Source organism: Terrapene carolina, unplaced genomic scaffold, assembly GCF_002925995.2.
Source record: "Terrapene carolina triunguis isolate 2854851 unplaced genomic scaffold, T_m_triunguis-2.0 Scaffold751, whole genome shotgun sequence".
Taxonomy (NCBI): Eukaryota; Metazoa; Chordata; order Testudines; family Emydidae; genus Terrapene; species Terrapene triunguis.
In genome coordinates, this window is record NW_020665102.1 from 684,977 (window position 1) to 693,471 (window position 8,495).

General features: G+C 64.6%; 1 long non-coding RNA gene across 1 annotated transcript in view; it reads left to right on the top strand.

Moving 5' to 3' along the window:
• Positions 1 to 295: 295 nt before the first annotated feature.
• Positions 296 to 8,495, top strand: part of LOC113408089 — an 8,621-nt gene continuing 421 nt past the window's right edge. Inside the window, exons 1-4 of the long non-coding RNA XR_003370214.2 lie at positions 296 to 390; positions 6,965 to 7,054; positions 7,523 to 7,655; positions 8,226 to 8,352. This is a non-coding gene — a long non-coding RNA (uncharacterized LOC113408089). The remainder of the gene's footprint in view (positions 391 to 6,964; positions 7,055 to 7,522; positions 7,656 to 8,225; positions 8,353 to 8,495) is intronic.

Here is an 8,495-nt window from a genome sequence, read left to right on the forward strand (position 1 = left end):
GGGGGGGGGCGGAGGAAGAGGGGGGCGGGGAAGGGGGATGATGTCACCCAGCTCTTTAAACGGGACAAGGGCGGGCGCAGCTGAGTCACTGTGTCCGGAACCCACGGCCGGGCTTGGCCCCCCCCACAGCGTGGCGGGCGGGGGGGGGGACCCCGGGCGGGGGGGGGCGGGAGGAGGAGCCGGGCGGGCGCCGGAGCCAGTCGGGAGCCGGCAGCCAGCGAGTGCGGCACACGGAGCGTCCGTCTGCCTGTCCATCCGCCTGTCCATCCGCCTGTCTGTGGCAACCCCCCCGCCCAGGAGGGGCCTGGGACCCACACACACACCCTGCACCCTCCCTCCCCCAGCCGGCTGGAGGGGGGCACCGGGCGCCTACCCCACGGAGGCCAGGAGGTAAGGCCGGGCTGGGAACCCTCCCCACACGCCACCGCCGGCGTGCGTGACGGTGTCTCCCTCGTGGGGGTGCCGGGGGTGAGTCGAGTACGGGTGACGGGACCCCCCCAGGCCTCCTGGGTTTGTGACTTTGTGTGATTGTGTGTAGGGAGTGTGTGTGTGTGTGTGTGTGTCTCAAAGGACGGTGTGATTGTGTGTGTGTGTGTGTCTTGAAGGACGGCATGATTTTGTGTGTGTGTGTGTCTTGAAAGTGTGATTGTGTGTGTCTCGAAGACCTGTGTGTGTGTGTGGACAGTGTGTCTGTTTGGCTCAAAGGACGGTGTGATTGTGTGTGTGTCTCAAAGTTCAGTGTGTGTGTGTGTGTGTGTGTGTTTCTCAGAAGTGTGTTTTGGGGAGGGAGATGGTGTGCGCCTGTCTGGCCTCCAAGTGCCGGGCTGTGATTTTTGTCTCTCTCCAGTGCGTGGTGTGTGATTGTGTTTCTCTTCAACTCGCGTGTGACTCCTCTGTGTTGTGAGTTTGTCTGTCTCTGGCGTGTGATTTTTGTTGTCCAGTGAGACAGTGTCTCTCTTTAGTATGGGGAAGGTGTGTGTGGGTGTGACTTTCTCTTGCCGGTGTGTTTGTGTGTCTCTGGTGTGTGTTTGTGCGTCCCAAATGTGTGCGTCTCTCTCTGCCCTGTCCTTGTGTGTCCCCCAGCATGTGCGTAGGGCACAGAGCCGCCTGTGCGGTGTTTTGTTGTGGGTAGCCGTTACAAGACGGTTGTACCCAGCTCCAGCATGCTAGCAGGGGGTGTTGGGGGGGCGGGGGGAGGAGGGCTGGAAATCTGTCATGTCCCCGCCCCCCCTCCCCTGAAGGAGGGAATCCCAGAGCTGTTAACCCTTGGGGGGCCGGGTACTTCCAGATTGCTGGGCCCCCCCTCCCGCACCAAGGGGTCGGAGGGGGGGGGGTGAGCCAGCCCCATTCTTCCCAGTGCTGGGCGTGTGGGTCACTGTGTGGGTCACTGTGGGGGGAGGGGTCATTGTGTGTGGGGGGTCTGCCCGTGTGTGTCACTGTGTGAGTGCGCGGGTCTGCCCGTGTGTGTGTGTGACAGTAATTGTGTTTGTGTCTGTGTGTCACTGTGTGCGCGCGTCTGCCCGTGTGGGTGACAGTGATTGTGTGTCACTGTGTGTGTGTGTCACTGTGTGAGTGCGCAGGTCTGCCCGTGTGTGTCACTGTGTGTGCGGGTCTGCCTGTGTGTGTGACAGTAATTGTGTGTCACTGTGTGTCACTGTGTGCGCGCGTCTGCCTGTGTGTATGACAGTGATTGTGTGTGTGTGTGTCACTGTGTGTGTCACTGTATATGTCTGACTGGGGGGGTCTGCCCATGTTTGTGTGTCACTGTGTATGTGTCACCGTGTTTGTGAGTATATGTGTCGCTGTGTGTTGGTCTGCCCATGTGTCACTTTGCCCCATGCGTATGGCTCTGCCTGTGTATGGCTCACTCTGTGTGTGTGTGTGTGTGTGTGTGTGTGTGTGTGTGTGAGACAAGGTTTGTGTGTGTGGGTCACGGTGCGTGCGGGTCTGCCTGTGTGTGTGACACCAACTGTGTGTGTGTGTCTGTGTGTGTGTGTGTGTGTGAAATGCTGTCTGTGCCTTTCTGTGTCACTGGGTCTGTGTGTCACCGTGTCGGGGGCCTGTCCGTGTGTGTGTGTGACAGTGATACTGTGCGGGTGTGGGTGGGGTGCCTGTGTGTCTCTAGGTCATCAAGTGACACTATCTGACACCCTGCGGTGCTGTCTCTGTCATGCTTCCTGGTTACCGTGGGATGCGGCGTGTGTGTGACCTTGTGTGATGCCTGGTGTGTGTCTCTCTCTCTGTTGCTGTGGTGCCGGTTGTGTGACGCTGGGGGTGTGCGGGTCTGTGGCGGACGGGGGGACGGGCGGTTGTGATAAGTCTTTTGGTCGGTGCACACGTGGGTTTCCAGGCGCGGCGCTGACTCAGCGCTGACGTGACTCTGACCCCCGAGGGGGTGGGGGTTCCCCGCCGCCTGTCGTCAGTGATTCCCCCCCCCCTTCCCAGACAGGCTGGATCCCCCCACCCCCGGGCGGGATCTAGGGCCGGGCTCGGCTTTCACTCGGATTCACGGCAGCCGTGCGAGGGGATGCACGGAGGAGTGGGGCTGGGTGCCCGGAGTGCAGGGGGGCAGCTCGGAGCATATGGGGGCGGCAGGTTTGGACTGTGGGGCTCATGGGGATGCACGGGGAGGGGCTGGTCATGCACCCAGTTGTGGGCGTTCACGTGGGTGTTCCTTTCGGTGCACGCACGCGTGTCTGGCTCCATGCGTGTGAAGGTCTCCTTGTGTAACTCCCCCCGTTCCCCCCACCATATGCTCCAAGCTGTGGAGTGATCGTGCGGGGAGGGAACCCCCCACCCCAGCACTCCCCCACCTCTGACTCATCGAAGGAGGCGGAGCCAATTCAGGCCCCGCCCCCTAGTGCTGCCAAGCCCCACTCCCCCACCCCATCAGCCCCTTAGGGTGCCCCTCCTACTAGTGCCCCATTTCCCCTTGCACGGCACTGCGGCCACACGCGTGCACATTTGCCCCCGTTCACGCCCCCTTCACTCTCACTCGCCCGGACACACTCTCGCCGACACGCGCAAGGCTCAGCACACTTGCACGATCGCACTGAGACAGATGTGTGGCCCTGCTGGCTTGTGCATGGCTCTGCTCATGCCCAGGTGCACTGGTCACACATGCGCTCGGTCACTCATGCCTGCCGGTGCCCCTCACGTGCACACATGCTCCCTGACATCTGCATTGTCACACACATTCTTATATGCACCCTCACACCCAAATACGGACTTCTTCACCCATCACCGGGTCTCACACACTTGGCAAGACACACTGACACGCACAGTCAGTTGTGCACGCTCATTTGCACATGCGTGCTCTCAGCTGCGCCGCCATACCCGTGCAGATGTCCACCCATGCAGGGTCACTTTTGCACACGTGCACACTCTGACATGCACGGTCACTGTGGCACACTCATTTGCATGGCCCGTGCTGTCGGTGACGGGTTGGCGGTGCATGTTTCACTTTGGCACGCTCGTGCCCTGTGTGCTCGGCCCACCGCCCGGTCGCACATTCCCCTCTCACAAGCATCTGCCCTCGCACACTCACTTGTGCGTGCTCTCGCATGCCAGTGTATCACCACCGCCCTGCCCCCCCTCCCCCCCCGGTGTGAGTCAGGGCTGCTGCTTCCCTTTTCTAGTAAAGGCAGAGCCCAGACAGGAACCCCGGGGCCGCTTCGGAGAACGTAGCCGTGAAGGGGAAGGAAGAGGTCATTTCCCAGCGCCCACCCCCGGGAACTCCCCCGGCACCTGGCAAGGGGGCAGGGTGGGCACTGTCATCTCTAGGGGGCGCCGATCCGGCCCCATGGCTCACGGGGGTGGGCCGTGGAGCACCGGGAGGTGCCGTTGTCTCTCTGCCTCACGCCGTTCCTGGCAGCCGCCGGCGGGCACCGCTCGGCTTCCCGGCCAGCGTGGGCGGGACGGAGATTCCCTCCGTCAGGCGTGGCGGGGATGGGCCGGGCGGCCGGGCTTACCCCGCCCACGCCCAGCGCCGCCACTGGAACTCACAGGGAGCCCGGCCGGTCACTGGTGCCACGCCCGAGAGCGAAGGGATGGGGGGCGTGCTGCCCCCTGCTGGTGGGGGTGTGTTCACGCAGCGCTGCCCCCTGCTGGTGTGGGGGTGTTCACCCGGTGCTGCCCCTTACTGGTGTGGATGTGTTCACCCTGTGCTGCGCCCTGCTGGTGTGTGTGTGTCTCTGTGTGTGTGTTCACGCATCATTGCCCCCTACTGGTGTGTGTGTGTGTGTGTTCAAGCAGGGCTGCCCCAGCTGGTTTGTGTGAGTGTGTGTGTATGTGTGTGTCCAATGCTGTCCCCTGTTGGTGTGTGTGTGTGTGTGTTCGCAGTGTTGCCCCCTGCTGGTGTGTGTCTGTGTGTCTGTGTGTTCACGCATCATTGCCCCCTGCTGGTGTGGGTGTGTGGGTGTGTTCACGCAGTGCTGGCGCCTGCTGGTGTGTATTTGTGTGTGTTCACACAGTACTGGCGCCTGCTGGGGTGTGTGTGTGTGTTCACACAGCGCTGCCCCCAGCTGGTGTGTGTGTGTGTGTGTGTGTGCACGCAGCACTGCCCCCTGCTGGGGTGTGTGTGTATGTGTGTTCACGCATCATTGCCCCCTGCTGGTGTGGGTGTGTTCACATAGTGCTGCCCCCAGCTGGTGTGTGTGTGTACGCAGTGCTGCCCCCGCTGGTGTGTGTGTATGTTCACACAGTGCTGTCCCCAGCGTGTGTGTGTGTGTTGACGCAGAGCTGCCCCCTACTGGTGTGTGTGTGTGTGTGTTCATGCAGCGCTGCCCCAGCTAGTTTGTGTGAGTGTGTGTGTATGTGTGTGTCCAATGCTGCCCCCTGTTGGTGTGTGTGTCTATGTTTGTGTGTTCACACAAGGGTGTGTGTATGTGTGGACACGGCTCTGCCAACTGCTAGTGTGTGTGTGTGTGTGTCCATTCAGTGCTGCTGTTGGAGTTTGTGTGTGTGTGTATCCAGCATTGTCCCCTGCTGGTGTGTTTACGTGTGTGTGTGTTCACGCAGGGGTGTGTGCACACAGCGCTGCCAACTGTTGGGGTGTGTGTGTGTTCACGCAGTGTTGCCCCCTGCTGGTGTGTGTGTGTATCCAGCACTGCCCCCTGCCAGTGTGTGTGTGTGTGTTCACACAGGTGTGTGTGTGTGTGTGTGCGCATAGCGCTGCCAACTGCTGGTGTGAGTGTTTGTTTATGTGTGTCCACGCAGCGCTGCCCTCAGCTCGGGTGTGTGTGTTTGTGTGTCCGGCGCTGCCCCCTGCTGGGATGTGAGTGTGTGTGTGTGTGTGTCCAGCTGTTTGCACAGGAAGTGGTTTCCTGTGGGCCCACCCCCCCCTTGACTCCCCCATTCACACCCTCGCCCCCTGTCATGCCCCCCAGCTCTGGCAGCCTGCCGCTGGCCAGAGGGGATGTGAATAAACTGTCACGAGGAGGGGGGCGGAGCAAGCACGTCTGACATGGGCATCGTGCTGCACGATTCCTCTCTGCTCGCACACGCGTCATGGGCCAGCCCCGAAATCCCCACAGCGCGGGATGGGCCATGATGGCAACAGCGTGGGGGGAATATAGGGGGAGAGGAAGGCGCATGTGAATGTGCCAAGCACGTGTGCACAGCTGGGCACGGCACGATCACGTGTGTAAACATGCAGCGCACAAGCGTGCCGCCGTGCCCAAGGAGCTCACACATGTGTGTGAAAGTGAGAGTGCCCGGGGCGTGAGTAGGTGGCAGAGTCTGGGGGCCTCGAGTACATGACGCGGCCCTGCCACATGTGTCACTGGCGTGTCTACATGTCCTCGTCACTGGTTGGCATGTCTGTGTTGTTAGCGTGTCCATGCGTGGCAGTGTCGCATGTCACTGGCGTGTGCCGGGCAGCAACCGTCCCGCCAGGGTCTCCCTTGGGAGCGTACGTCCGCCCCGCCCTCTTCCTGCTCCAGTCCCAAACTTAGTCCACCGGCCGCAGCCGCTTTTAGCTCCGCTCCGCCCCCCACCCCGAGCCATGTGCGTCACCTCCCTCTGGGGCCCAGAGCGGGGGCACCCCCTGCCCACGTGCCCCACGTCTGTCACCCACCGCCCCCCTGCCCCGCTCTGGTGCCTGGGGGGGGGGGAGCTGGAAGCAGACGGGGCCGTGGGGTTGGGGGTGGAGGGGGGGGGTGTCGTCTGGGCGGTATCCGCCTGGCATGACGGGGCTGTGGTGAGTCACGGAGGCCGGGGAGGGACAGAGGCGGTGGTGGCGGCGGCTGCCGCCCCCGCCCCCCCCCCGCCGCACCTGGGCAGAGCCCATGTGTGGGTCCTTCGCTGTCTGCGTCGCCCTGTGACATCTCGTCCGCCCCGTGTGCCCGCCCCACGGCGCCCTGCTGCTGCTCAGTCCCGCCCCACGGTGCCCCCCACTGCTCCTCAGCCCTGCCCCACGGCCCCCTGCTGCCCCTCGGTCCTGCCCCATGGCCCCCCACTGCTCCTCATCCCCGCCCCACGGCGCCCCACTGCCTCTCAGCCCCGGTCCACGGCCCCCCACTGCTCCTCGGTCTTGCACCACGGCCCCCCACTGTTCCTCATCCCCTCCCCACAGCGCCCCGCTGCCTCTCAGCCCCGCCTCACGGCCCCCCCACTGTGCCTCAGCCCCGCCCCATGGCCCCTGCTGCCCCTGAGTCCTGCCCCACAGCCCCTGCTAGCCCAGCCCTGAGCTTCCCCCGAGCCCCCCCGCAGTCCCTCGGTCCTGCCCCACAGCCCCCCTGCAGCCCCTCGGTCCCGCCCACTGCCCCCCCTGTTGCCCCTCAGTCCTGCCCCACGGCGCTCCTGCTGTTCCTCCTGATTTGCCCCCCTGAAGCGCCCCCACCTCTGCATCTCAGCGGACTCACCTTATTGGTTGCATCTTGCTCCTCCCCCGGTTCCCATTGGCTCTCCCGCCCCTGGACCGCGCCCCTCAGTGACCGTCTGGCTTCCCATTGGTCTCTTCCAGGCTGCGCTAGAGGACGGATGGGGACGATGATTGGCAGCCAGAGGGGGGACGCCGCATGATTGGCCGGATTCCTGGAGAGAGTTGCAATAGGTGGGTCCTGGAGGTGGGAGGAGTGGTGGGGTGGAAGGGGTTAACCCCGCGCGGGGGGGGGGGGGGGGGGGGTGGAGCCAGTAGTAAACCTGCCCCTCCCCCCCCCACATTGTGCCTCAATTGGGCCGCCCTGCCCCCCCCATTAACCCCGTCCTGGCCTGGACCCCCCCATTAACCCCGTCTCAGCCTGGACCCACCTCCCCCCCCCCCCCATTCCCCCCGCTTTGGCCCCCCCCCCCCCCCCTTTAGCTCTGTGCTCGGTAGTTGGGAGAGGAATTGGGGCGGTGGGGGAGGGGTGGGGGTTCCCCGAATGGGTCTGTACAGGGGAGTCCACCCCCACCCCAGCCCCCAAACAGCCCCCCAAGTCATTTGTGCCCCCGTCCCTTCCCCCCAAGGTGATCCAACTCCCTCCCCTCCCCCCTGAGGTGACTCCAGCCCCCCCATGGCTGACCCCCGCTCTCCCCACAGTGGTGTATGAGGCTGTGACGGCTCCCCACGGCGCCGGGGGAGTCTCAGCCAGAAGGAGCCGCGGGGGCCGCCCGTTGCTCGCACCCCGGAGGGGGCGGAGGGGGGGACAGAGGCATCCAGCGCAGCAGAAGTGGTGAGGCCAGGCCCGGCCCGGGAACGGGGGGGCAGAGAGGGGAGGGGGATCGTGGGGGGGCACGTGGGGGAGGGGATGTCAGGGAATGTGGGGGGCAGGGGGAGGGGACTTGGGGGCAGGAAGAGGGGTGGGGGAGGGGATGTCTGGTGCGGAGGGGGAGGGGATGTCGGGGCAGGTGGGAGGGGGGATGTGGGGACAGGGAGGGGGTGGGGGGATGTTGGGTGAGGAAGGGGATGTCTGAGGAGGGATGGGGGAGGGGATGTGGGGGCAGGCAGGGGGAGGGAACTTGGCAGGGGGAGGGGACTTGGGGGCAGGGAGAGGAGTCGGGGAGGGGATGTCTGGGAAGGTGGGAGGAGGGATGGGGAAGGGATTTCTGGGGATGGGACAGGGAGAGGGGTGGGGATGTTGGGGCAGAAAGGGGGCAGGATGAGGGTGGGGGAGGGGATATTAGGGTTGGAGGAGGGGACTGAGGGGGGTATGGAGGGGTTGGGGGGGCAGGCTGCACCGTGTGCCCTGCCTGGGGGTGGCGGAGGCACCGTGTAACCCCGCCCTGCTCCCCGTCTCCGGCAGGCTGGATGCATCGCACCGTGGAACAGCTGGGGGGCCGGGCCGGACGGGATCCCTTTGCTCTCAGCAGCCTGAGCTGCGGCGGGGCCTGGAACCCCGGCCACTCCCGCCCATGGCTCCCGGGCGGCAGGTGAGTCCACGGGACACCCCCCACCCCGGGGGGAGCTCGCCCCATCTGCCAGCGCCCCCCGGCCCCGGGGGGGTGGGGCACAGAACTGGCTGGAGCCGGTGCCCCCTAGAGGGGACAGGTCCCTGCCCCATTCTCCGCCCCCC